Here is a 13,481-nt window from a genome sequence, read left to right on the forward strand (position 1 = left end):
TAATGAAAAGAATATATACAAAAAAGTGGCCATTGTCCGAGCGGTCCAAAATAATAAAAACAAATAAAGGAAACCTAACACTAACTAACTATATAACTATATACAAAGGCAGCGGGCAAGTCCTGCGGCTCACTTGTTGATGTTGCTGGGCAGGGCATCATCGAACTCCATGTCGATGTCCTGGAGGCGGGACTCTGTCCTGGCCCCGAGGTCTCGCAGGGATAACCCCATGTTCAGCTCAAACTCCCTGCGAGCTTCCTCAAGGCACTCAGCCCGCCTCAACGCCCGACGCATGGAGAACTCCGCCCTGACCATGGCGAGCCGCTCCTCTTCCGCCCGCTGCCGCTCCGCACCTATCCGCTGGACCAACTGCTCCCACACGGAAGACACCACCATCCCAGGGTTGCCCTGCCCTCCGGCCGATGCCTGCCCCTCTGATCTTGATGGCCCCGAGCCATGATGCCTCCCACGTCGAGCCCGCTGCTGCCTCCGACGCCACTGCCTCTGCCAGCACGACGGCATCCAGGCTGATGGAAACCACCGACGCCGTTGTGCACGTGCCCTGCCTGATGATGCTGTCACATCTTCCATCTGCTGGGGTCCAGTTGCTGTGTTGTCCACCCCTGCTGGACCTCCGACTCCCAACTGTGGCAGGGATGGGATCCCCACCGAGCTGGCTGCATTGGTCGGGGCAGGTCCACAGGGGGCCCTGGTGGCATCTGGGCTGGAAGACGGCAAGGAGAACGACTGGTGGATAGCCTGCACAGAGGAGGAGAGGGCCGCCACATTGGCCAACACATGCAGGAAACCCCCGAACATGGCCGATCCCAATTGGGCCACGTCGGCACGGTGCACTTCGTGATGACGTGCGTGCTCCTCCCGGGAAGCACGCACGGCATCACGAATCACAGCCGTGCGCATCGCGACCCCAATCAGGACCTTCTCCGCACGGCCAGGGGTTCCCACGTCCGCAGGTGGAGGGGAGTCAGGTGACATGGACATCCCCTCTACCTGCGGACGGGCCTGGGACGGGGCATCCCTGCTGGTGCATGGTGGTGCACTCACAGGGTCAGGGACAGCGACATGCACAGGCCCCTCCACGGTGACCTGTGCTGCCTCCTGCCCCTGGCCCTGGACTGCACCACTTGCACCAGCAGGGATGCCCCCACCAGGCCCCATGTGTGCCCCAGTGGCGGCCTCCTCCTCCTCTGTGCAAACCACCAACCTGGATGGCTCCTCACCGTCTCCCACCGTAGCAAGCCCCTGTGGGGGCTCACCCACCCCTTCCGCTGCAGCCGTGGGGGCATCCCCGCCGCCTTGCTCCAAAGCGCCGTCTCCGCCCTCTTCTTCACTAGCCGCTGCGTAGAGGGAGACAAAGAACACAAGCATCAGGGTACTGTACAATGGTCCCCTAGACAGGAAGCAATAGCAGATGACCACCACTGTCAAAGTACACTTCCATCATGTCCCTCCACAACACATGGGTCAGTCCAGGCAAAACACACACAGTAACAGGCATGCTGCATGCCATGGACATTTCCATGCATGTCCAATGGACTCTTGAAACATTCAATGATATGGAACTCACATGCATCATGGCTCATGGCTTTCACATGCACACACTTCACCTCAGTCACATCCATCTGGCCCCAAACACAACAAACACAGCGGATACAAGGGCAATTTGGCTGCTTCACTGAATCTGTGCATTGTCACACACATGTGTCATGCATCCATGGCATGCACAAGTCACAGACACGCAGGTCAGCCACACAGACATGGCTACCACATATGTACCTGGCATCAGCACCCATCCCTCACCCCCACCCATGTCCCGGTACAGAGACTGGCATGCTCTCATGTTCAAAATCTGCATAGGGGTCCCCATGCGGCATTTGAACACATGCAACAACCATGTGGGTCACACATCACTGGTTGCACATGCATTACCATGATGTCCATGCACACATACATGCATACATGGCCTATGGCACACATACAGGCAAGTATCATAGACCCAGCACACAGCAACATGCCCTGTGTCACACAGTAATGCTTGGACACTCACCGCTCAACTCCAGACGGGCCTCCCTCTCAAGGATCTGGGCGTGGAGCGCTGGGCGTACGCGTTCCAGGACCCTCATCTGGATGGAACTCATGTGGCCCCGGCCCCCCTCCACGAGGCGCCGGGCCTTCACAAGGGTCCTGGACCTCAAGTCCTCCCAGCGCTTCTTGATCTTCTGGACGTTGCGGGTTGCCACCCCCTCCGCGTTGATGGCAACCACACAGTCGGCCCAGATCCTCTCCCGTCCATCCTTGCTGGCGCGGGACGATCCAAAGAGGGCATCATACTGCCCCAGGACATGCTCCACCAGGACACCAACTTCGGTGGCAGTGAAGCTGGTGCCCCTCTGCCCCTCTGGCCTGGGGTTGCCACTGGTGCCAGATGTGGAAGTGGCCGACATGGCAACCCCAGAGGCAGGTGTGGGTGGGCAACTGGGTCCTGGGGCTGGGCTGTGGAGCGATGTAATCCCAGTCGGGAGTCTTCAGTTCCAGCAGGGGTGGACACAGCAACTGGACCCCTGCAGATGGCTGATGTGCAGGCACCAAATGGCAGGGCAAGGTGGCAGCAGGCAGGCAGGCAGGCAGGCAGCAGCAGATGGCAAGTGGGAGGCTGCTCGGGGCACGGGGGGCAGTAACTCGGCCTTCTGGGCAGGAGCGTGGTCTTCCGTGTGTTTTCGCGTGGCCAGCTTGATACGGAGTGCTTTGGCACGTGAAAATTCGGCACGTCAGCGTGAAATCCGAGGAAAGGCCCTTAGCGCGTAAGCGCGTAAGCACGCATACGCGATTCTATTGGTCCAGAGTCCCTCAGCGCGTAAGCGCGTATGTGACGTGACCCGCACGGGTGTTCCCCACCCAGCACGTGATGACGGAGCACACGTGTAAATACTGCACGTCAGAGTGTCATCGCGTGTAATTGGACAAAAGTGCACGTACACGCGATTGGCCTATGTACGTGTATTTCAGGGGTGCGTAGGCACTTACACATGCAAGTACGTCAGCGCACCTGTATCCCGTTGTGCGTGTGAATTTCTACACGCTATTGGACTAGGAACTGGATTCCAGGGGTACGCGGGTCACACGCTCGCCTAGAACACGCGCAAAGCATGAATTTGCGCACTTTAACAATAACAAGCCAGACGCCAGGATGAACATACCGTTCCTAGCAGCAGTGGCAGTGGGCTACCAAAGGAGGAGGAGGAGGATAGTCAGGGCCAGAATATTCACACCCAGAACCAGCCTTTTCGGGATGCCTGATGACCAGGTGTATGGAAGGTACAGGTTTCCACCACACATAATACTGGACCTGGTGAGTGAGTGGGAGGATGACCTCACATCACCCACCCTGTGCTCCCAAGCACTCAGCCCCCTGGAGAAGGTCCTCAATGTACTGCACTTCTTAGCCACTGGATCATTTCAGCGGACAAGTGCCATAGTGGGTGTGGTGTCACAGGCCACCCAGTCACGCTGCCTACACCAGGTCTTGAACATCATCACTGCACGGCCATCAGTCCGCAGGCACATATACCTGCCCAGAACACCTGCAGAAAGGCATGCTGCCGCCCTGGATTTTTACGGTGTGGCACGATTCCCCAAATGTCATGACCGCAGCCTCCAAGGAGTCAGGTTTAGCCCAACTGCCTCGGAAGCTGGGTCACAACTTCATTTTCAGGCACCCACCGGCTCCCATAGGGGCCTTATGGACCTTGTCCTGGCGCCAGTGGCGCCAGGCTCATAAGGGGACCCAGTCCCGGCACAGGACGTGCCGGGCTCATGATGTAAGGAATGGTGCTTGGGTGGACCTACCGGCTGCAGACCATGCTGCTCACTCCCCTGCAGGATGAAATCCTCATCCATCCATGGCTGGAACTACTTTACCTTCTGGGTGTGGCCAGCACCACTCCCTGGGACTGGATACTGGAACTATTCTGGAAGCTGGGACTTCTTACCTGGGAGAGGCTGCTGTGGAAGGAGACACCTAAGCACTCCAGTAGGACTATTTAAACCACGCCCGATCAGAGCAACGTGCTTCGCGTTATTCTGCAATAGCAGCAAGACGCTCACCGTGTCAGCTCCAGAGAATCTTCAACTTCTGCATCTAGGGAGGAGAAATCCGTAATCTTACCTTCTGAAATACCATCTTCGTCTTCTGCAGCATCTGAGAAGGGAAAAGAACACCAGGTTTGCACGAGATAACAACCAGCGCAGCACTTACCCAATCCATCGGTGCATCTCAAGCCACGGGCTGCAGCTTTCCATTTTTCGGCACCCTGTGGAAGCAAGGACATTGGTTAGTAACCATCGTGAAACTTTCCCTACCTGCGCTGCATTCTTCTCGCCTCCGCCGACGCTGCTACTCGCATCTGCAAAACAAAAGGACATCATTAAGAAATACAAAACTCCATCCATACGCACGTGTTTTGGGCAGCTCTCATCTTTCTCACTCCTCGGCGCATTCCTCGACATCTATTTTTCTACCCAGCTGCTTCTGCAACCTGAAGAAGGAAAAGAGACATTAAGAAGTGCTTTAAACTTCGAATTGACATTTTCTACTTACTTGCCTGCAATACCTTCGCCTTTCCATCGCTCTCCATTCAAGCAACCGCCGTTCGTGCTGCTAACGACGGCCTAGCTCCAAATCTTCCTCCTCTGCAACCAAGAGGCTGGACAATAAACCAGTGAAGTAACTGGCTTCGGCGCCCCTGCACAGACGCAGGATGGAGAGCTCCGCTTTCACCTATATAAGGTGAGCACATTTAGCCTACGAACTACGTGGGGAGTACCAGGAAGGGGAGTCAGCTTGCCCAGTCAGGCTTATATATCCTATTAACCCCTTGCTCTCCCAATTGCAGACACCTCACCCTTCAGATCAAGATCTCAGTGAGGAGAGGGCCTTTCCAGGGTGGCATTCGAGGCCTGCGCGTGACCCTAGAAGACTCCGAGAACCCCCAGCCCAGACCTGCACCTCCGAGGGATTCAGGTGAGCGTTACAGAACGCGAAGCCTACCGCAATATTCCCACCCAGGCGCAATGGAAACCTCGGACACAGATCAACTGGCTCAATTGCTTGGGGAACTAAGGGCAGAAGTACACGCATCTCGCCAAGAAACAAACGCTTTACGAAGGGAGTTGATCATGGCCAAGGAACGGACTGATGATCTGGCCAGACAGTTGCTACAGGCTCAAGCGGGACAGACGCCACTGCCTCCCTATGGAGGGGGCGGCACTCCTACAACCTCAAGTAATCCAGTGCAAATTAATCTGCCAGGGAATGTGCCTTTGGCCCCGCCTGAACGTTTTTCCGGTGATCCAAAGCGATATGCAGTATTCATCAATCAATGCCGCTTGCACTTTCTGTGTAGATCCGCCGCATTCCCAACAGACCAAGCCAAGGTAGCGTTTGTACTTTCCTATCTTAGCGGTAGTGCTGCAGACTGGTCCATTCCTCTCGTGACACAGGATGACCCGCTCCTCTATAACTTTCAAGACTTTCAGACCGGTATGGAAAAGTTGTTCGCAAGACATTCGCAGGGGCAGGCCTTGGACAATGAACTCCTGTCACTCAGACAAGGTAATCAGGATCTCCTGGCTTACATAGCGTCCTTTAATAGACTGGTGGTTGAGACCAGGTGGCCTGAAGATAAGAGAATCACGCTCTTCTACAGAGGTCTACGTGGGGAACTAAAAGACGTTATAGCTCAGGTGGTGAATCCGCCGCAAGACTGTTCAGATTATATCGACCTAGTGGTCCAATTAGATCACCGGCTACAGAACAGGAAGACCGATCGATCCAGATTTGAAACCCGGGTACTTTCAAGACCTCAGAGCTCCGCTAAAGGGAATGACTCCGTGGAACCAATGCAAATAGGAGTAGTAAAAGGACCATTAACCCAGAAAGAACGGGGAAGAAGAAGGCAATTACAGCTGTGCCTATACTGTGGGAATTCTGGACATTTCCTTCGTGATTGCTCAGTGAAACCGGTCAAGAAGACCGTAGGAGCTTCTGATAAAACTGCTGAGAAACTGGAATCGGGAAACGACCTCGCCCGACAAGCGTAGAGGTCCGCTTGCCGAGCGTTAGAACCAGTTCCTTGACCTCGCATTTGGTAATGCCTATGGTCCTCATATGTCCCAATAGACCAGATCGCATGCATGCTATCAAAGTATACATCGATAGCGGAGCAATCGGTAATTATGTGGACCACGACTTGGCTACCAGGATGGATCTTCCCCTACGTCCCAAGATGGTAAAGGACGTAATCACTACAGTGGATGGTACTGAAATAGCTTCCGGACCAGTTTCTCATACCACCGTGGAGGTAACGTTGTTATGTCAAGGCGGACATCGGGAGAAGATCGTGTTTGATGTAATCAAGGCCCCGCAGTTTCAGGTGATTCTGGGCATGCCTTGGTTGGAAAAGCACAATCCTCAGATAAACTGGCGAGCCAAGGTGATTCGGTTTCCAGAATGCGCTTCAACCTGTTATCCTCAGCCCGAAATCAAGCTAGCAGCCATCACTTCCGAGGACCCCCGATTACCTCTGGAATACCAAGAGTTCAGCGACGTCTTTCAGAAAGATCAAGCCAACACCCTGCCTCCGCATCGGTCATACGACTGCCAGATAGACCTGATACCTGGGTCCACCCCTCCGTGCAGTAGAATATATGCCCTCACTGAACCAGAAAACCTCCATCTCAGGCAATACTTGGACCAGTACTTGGCTAACGGATTCATCCGCCCCTCGAAATCCCCGGCTTCCTCAGCTTTGTTCTTCGTCCCGAAAAAGGAAGGTGACCTAAGAACGTGTATCGATTATCGCGCCCTGAACCAGATTACAGTCAAAAACCGATACCCGTTGCCCTTGATTCCTGAATTATTGGACCAGGTAAAAGGCGCCTGCATATACACAAAGTTAGACCTCAGAGGAGCTTACCATTTGGTACGCATTAAGGAGGGCGACGAATGGAAGACGGCCTTTCGCACTAAATATGGATTATTTGAGTATCAAGTAATGCCCTTCGGACTATGTAACGCACCGGCCGCTTTCCAGTTTTTCATGAATGATGTCCTCAGAGAACTTATTGATGTGTGCGTAGTCGTTTATATTGACGACATCCTGGTATACTCAGCCTCAGAATCTGATCATCGTAGACACGTCACAGCGGTTTTACAGAGACTTCGCCAACACCGCTTGTTTGCTAAACTGGAGAAGTGCACCTTTCACGCAAAGGAAGTGGAATTTTTAGGGTTCATCTTATCACCCAACGGAGTTCACATGGACTCAAGAAAAGTGGATGCTATCACCAAATGGCCTTCCCCAACTTCCGTGAAAGGTGTGCAGAGCATGCTGGGCTTCGCTAATTTTTACCGAAGGTTCATTCCTGAATTCTCTCGGGTAGTCCAACCTATCACGGCTCTTCTGAAAAAGAATAAAAAATTCGAGTGGACTCCAGAAGCCGAACAAGCCTTCCAAGAATTAAAAACCAAATTTATCTCTGCTCCAGTCTTAAGGCATCCCCGTCCAGAACTTCCCTACATCGTCGAGACAGACGCTTCCAGTCTTGCAATGGGGGCGGTGCTGTCACAAAGAGACCCCGACACGCACCAGTTACACCCTGTAGCCTTTTGGTCTCGCAAATTTTCGGCTCCTGAAATCAACTACACAATTACGGACAAAGAACTCTTGGCAATTAAGTCCGCCTTTAAGGCCTGGCGGCATTATCTTTTGGGAGCCCGGCACACAGTAACTGTAATCACGGATCACCGTAACCTCTAGTACCTGAAGTCAGCTAAAGCTCAATCTTCGAGGCAACTACGCTGGGCTTTATTCTTCGCAGAATTCGATTTTGTAATCACATTTCGACCAGGCGTTAGGAACGGAAAAGCAGACGCCCTTTCCCGGATAGGGGTAGACGAACGTACAGCTAATCCGGAGCCGGTGCCAATAATTCCTGAACAAAAGATACTAGGAGTAATCAACACATCATCCCTCGAAGAGATTAAAGCAAGGGTCAATCAACTCATAACTCCCGAAGATTCATCGAATTGGCAATTGAAAGGAAAGGATTTCACAATAGATCAGAACCTATTGTATTTCCAAGGAAGACTATTCTTACCCTGCGCTGACTTACAAAAACAGGTCATCACCTGCTACCATGATTCTCTAATGGAAGGACATCCTGGAGTTGCCAAAACCTCAGAGAAAATTAAAAGGCATTTTTGGTGGCCATCTTGGAGGAAAGATGTTAAGGAGTTTGTGGCTTCTTGTGGTATCTGCACACAAAACAAGAGTCAGAAGGAAAAACCAGCAGAATTATTACGTCCAATAGACATTCCACCAGGCCCTTGGCACACGCTCTCGATGGATTTTATCACAGATTTACCCCCTTGCTCCGGATACAACACAATTCTAGTGATCGTGGACCTTTTTTCAAAAATGGCTCATTTTATCCCACTGAAGGGTTTACCTACAGCTTCCATTCTAGGCCGAGAATTTCTTGAAAACATTGTCCGGTTGCACGGTTTCCCTTCAGTACTAACCTCTGACCGAGGGAGCCAATTCATTTCCCATTTTTGGCGGAGTTGTTGTCGTTTAGCACAGATTGATGTACGACTTTCCACCAGCCATCATCCTCAAACCGATGGGCAGACTGAGAGAACTAACCAAACTCTAGAACAATATCTGCGCTGCATGTTGCATCAATCCGAGGGTACTTGGAAGGATGTCCTTTGGATTGCTGAATACGCTTACAATAATTCAATCCATTCTGCGACAGGAAAAACCACTTTTTTCCTGCTGTATGGAAGTCATCCTCGAACCTCAAATCTGGACCCACCTCAAGCTCTCGGAACACCTGCTGTTGACCATCTGCATTCGGCGATAACTCAAGCATTTAAAGAAGCCACAGCTCATCTTCCACGAGCTAAAGAATCATACAAAAAAGAAGCGGACCAACATTGAAAAGAGGCTCCTCAATATCAAAAAGGAGATCAAGTCTGGCTGTCCACTAAACATTTATCTTTAAAAGGGCCACGCACCTTCAACCCAAGATATTTAGGACCCTACTCGATCACGGCCGTGATTAACCCAGTGGCTGTCAAACTAGAATTACCTACTCGAATGAAGATACATCCTGTCTTCCATGTTTCTCTCCTGAAACCTGTGCAACCCGGAACCCGTTTGACTACCCTCCTGAGCCAATCCAAGTTGACGGAGAATCCGAATTTGAAATTCGAGACATCTTGGACTCCAAAATTTCCAAATCAAAACTATACTACCTGATTGATTGGAAGGGATATGGACCCCAGGAGAGATCTTGGGAACCCTCAGAATATGTACATGCACCTCGTTTAGTCCGAAAATTTCATCGGGCTTTTCCCAACAAGCCAAAACCTCCGGAAAAGACAAGCTTGGGAGGGGCCTTGAGGGGGGGTACTGTCATGACCGCAGCCTCCAAGGAGTCAGGTTTAGCCCAACTGCCTCGGAAGCTGGGTCACAACTTCATTTTCAGGCACCCATCGGCTCCCATAGGGGCCTTATGGACCTTGTCCTGGCGCCAGTGGCGCCAGGCTCATAAGGGGACCCAGTCCCGGCACAGGACGTGCCGGGCTCATGATGTAAGGAATGGTGCTTGGGTGGACCTACCGGCTGCAGACCATGCTGCTCACTCCCCTGCAGGATGAAATCCTCATCCATCCATGGCTGGAACTACTTTACCTTCTGGGAGTGGCCAGCACCACTCCCTGGGACTGGATACTGGAACTATTCTGGAAGCTGGGACTTCTTACCTGGGCGAGGCTGCTGTGGAAGGAGACACCTAAGCACTCCAGTAGGACTATTTAAACCACGCCCGATCAGAGCAACGTGCTTCGCGTTATTCTGCAATAGCAGCAAGACGCTCACCGTGTCAGCTCCAGAGAATCTTCAACTTCTGCATCTAGGGAGGAGAAATCCGTAATCTTACCTTCTGAAATACCATCTTCGTCTTCTGCAGCATCTGAGAAGGGAAAAGAACACCAGGTTTGCACGAGATAACAACCAGCGCAGCACTTACCCAATCCATCGGTGCATCTCAAGCCACGGGCTGCAGCTTTCCATTTTTCGGCACCCTGTGGAAGCAAGGACATTGGTTAGTAACCATCGTGAAACTTTCCCTACCTGCGCTGCATTCTTCTCGCCTCCGCCGACGCTGCTACTCGCATCTGCAAAACAAAAGGACATCATTAAGAAATACAAAACTCCATCCATACGCACGTGTTTTGGGCAGCTCTCATCTTTCTCACTCCTCGGCGCATTCCTCGACATCTATTTTTCTACCCAGCTGCTTCTGCAACCTGAAGAAGGAAAAGAGACATTAAGAAGTGCTTTAAACTTCGAATTGACATTTTCTACTTACTTGCCTGCAATACCTTCGCCTTTCCATCGCTCTCCATTCAAGCAACCGCCGTTCGTGCTGCTAACGACGGCCTAGCTCCAAATCTTCATCCTCTGCAACCAAGAGGCTGGACAATAAACCAGTGAAGTAACTGGCTTCGGCGCCCCTGCACAGACGCAGGATGGAGAGCTCCGCTTTCACCTATATAAGGTGAGCACATTTAGCCTACGAACTACGTGGGGAGTACCAGGAAGGGGAGTCAGCTTGCCCAGTCAGGCTTATATATCCTATTAACCCCTTGCTCTCCCAATTGCAGACACCTCACCCTTCAGATCAAGATCTCAGTGAGGAGAGGGCCTTTCCAGGGTGGCATTCGAGGCCTGCGCGTGACCCTAGAAGACTCCGAGAACCCCCAGCCCAGACCTGCACCTCCGAGGGATTCAGGTGAGCGTTACAGAACGCGAAGCCTACCGCAATATTCCCACCCAGGCGCAATGGAAACCTCGGACACAGATCAACTGGCTCAATTGCTTGGGGAACTAAGGGCAGAAGTACACGCATCTCGCCAAGAAACAAACGCTTTACGAAGGGAGTTGATCATGGCCAAGGAACGGACTGATGATCTGGCCAGACAGTTGCTACAGGCTCAAGCGGGACAGACGCCACTGCCTCCCTATGGAGGGGGCGGCACTCCTACAACCTCAAGTAATCCGGTGCAAATTAATCTGCCAGGGAATGTGCCTTTGGCCCCGCCTGAACGATTTTCCGGTGATCCAAAGCGATATGCAGTATTCATCAATCAATGCCGCTTGCACTTTCTGTGTAGATCCGCCGCATTCCCAACGGACCAAGCCAAGGTAGCGTTTGTACTTTCCTATCTTAGCGGTAGTGCTGCAGACTGGTCCATTCCTCTCGTGACACAGGATGACCCGCTCCTCTATAACTTTCAAGACTTTCAGACCAGTATGGAAAAGTTGTTCGCAAGACATTCGCAGGGGCAGGCCTTGGACAATGAACTCCTGTCACTCAGACAAGGTAATCAGGATCTCCTGGCTTACATAGCGTCCTTTAATAGACTGGTGGTTGAGACCAGGTGGCCTGAAGATAAGAGAATCACGCTCTTCTACAGAGGTCTACGTGGGGAACTAAAAGACGTTTTAGCTCAGGTGGTGAATCCGCCGCAAGACTGTTCAGATTATATCGACCTAGTGGTCCAATTAGATCACCGGCTACAGAACAGGAAGACCGATCGATCCAGATTTGAAACCCGGGTACTTTCAAGACCTCAGAGCTCCGCTAAAGGGAATGACTCCGTGGAACCAATGCAAATAGGAGTAGTAAAAGGACCATTAACCCAGAAAGAACGGGGAAGAAGAAGGCAATTACAGCTGTGCCTATACTGTGGGAATTCTGGACATTTCCTTCGTGATTGCTCAGTGAAACCGGTCAAGAAGACCGTAGGAGCTTCTGATAAAACTGCTGAGAAACTGGAATCGGGAAACGACCTCGCCCGACAAGCGTAGAGGTCCGCTTGCCGAGCGTTAGAACCAGTTCCTTGACCTCGCATTTGGTAATGCCTATGGTCCTCATATGTCCCAATAGACCAGATCGCATGCATGCTATCAAAGTATACATCGATAGCGGAGCAATCGGTAATTATGTGGACCACGACTTGGCTACCAGGATGGATCTTCCCCTACGTCCCAAGATGGTAAAGGACGTAATCACTACAGTGGATGGTACTGAAATAGCTTCCGGACCAGTTTCTCATACCACCGTGGAGGTAACGTTGTTATGTCAAGGCGGACATCGGGAGAAGATCGTGTTTGATGTAATCAAGTCCCCGCAGTTTCAGGTGATTCTGGGCATGCCTTGGTTGGAAAAGCACAATCCTCAGATAAACTGGCGAGCCAAGGTGATTCGGTTTCCAGAATGCGCTTCAACCTGTTATCCTCAGCCCGAAATCAAGCTAGCAGCCATCACTTCCGAGGACCCCCGATTACCTCTGGAATACCAAGAGTTCAGCGACGTCTTTCAAAAAGATCAAGCCAACACCCTGCCTCCGCATCGGTCATACGACTGCCAGATAGACCTGATACCTGGGTCCACCCCTCCGTGCAGTAGAATATATGCCCTCACTGAACCAGAAAACCTCCATCTCAGGCAATACTTGGACCAGTACTTGGCTAACGGATTCATCCGCCCCTCGAAATCCCCGGCTTCCTCAGCTTTGTTCTTCGTCCCGAAAACGGAAGGTGACCTAAGAACGTGTATCGATTATCGCGCCCTGAACCAGATTACAGTCAAAAACCGATACCCGTTGCCCTTGATTCCTGAATTATTGGACCAGGTAAAAGGCGCCTGCATATACACAAAGTTAGACCTCAGAGGAGCTTACCATTTGGTACGCATTAAGGAGGGCGACGAATGGAAGACGGCCTTTCGCACTAAATATGGATTATTTGAGTATCAAGTAATGCCCTTCGGACTATGTAACGCACCGGCCGCTTTCCAGTTTTTCATGAATGATGTCCTCAGAGAACTTATTGATGTGTGCGTAGTCGTTTATATTGACGACATCCTGGTATACTCAGCCTCAGAATCTGATCATCGTAGACACGTCACAGCGGTTTTACAGAGACTTCGCCAACACCGCTTGTTTGCTAAACTGGAGAAGTGCACCTTTCATGCAAAGGAAGTGGAATTTTTAGGGTTCATCTTATCACCCAACGGAGTTCACATGGACTCAAGAAAAGTGGATGCTATCACCAAATGGCCTTCCCCAACTTCCGTGAAAGGTGTGCAGAGCATGCTGGGCTTCGCTAATTTTTACCGAAGGTTCATTCCTGAATTCTCTCGGGTAGTCCAACCTATCACGGCTCTTCTGAAAAAGAATAAAACATTTGAGTGGACTCCAGAAGCCGAACAAGCCTTCCAAGAATTAAAAACCAAATTTATCTCTGCTCCAGTCTTAAGGCATCCCCGTCCAGAACTTCCCTACATCGTCGAGACAGACGCTTCCAGTCTTGCAATGGGGGCGGTGC

The sequence above is a fragment of the Ambystoma mexicanum genome, chromosome 12 (assembly GCF_040938575.1).
Source record: "Ambystoma mexicanum isolate Mex_15411 chromosome 12, UKY_AmexF1_1, whole genome shotgun sequence".
Classification (NCBI taxonomy): Eukaryota; Metazoa; Chordata; class Amphibia; order Caudata; family Ambystomatidae; genus Ambystoma; species Ambystoma mexicanum.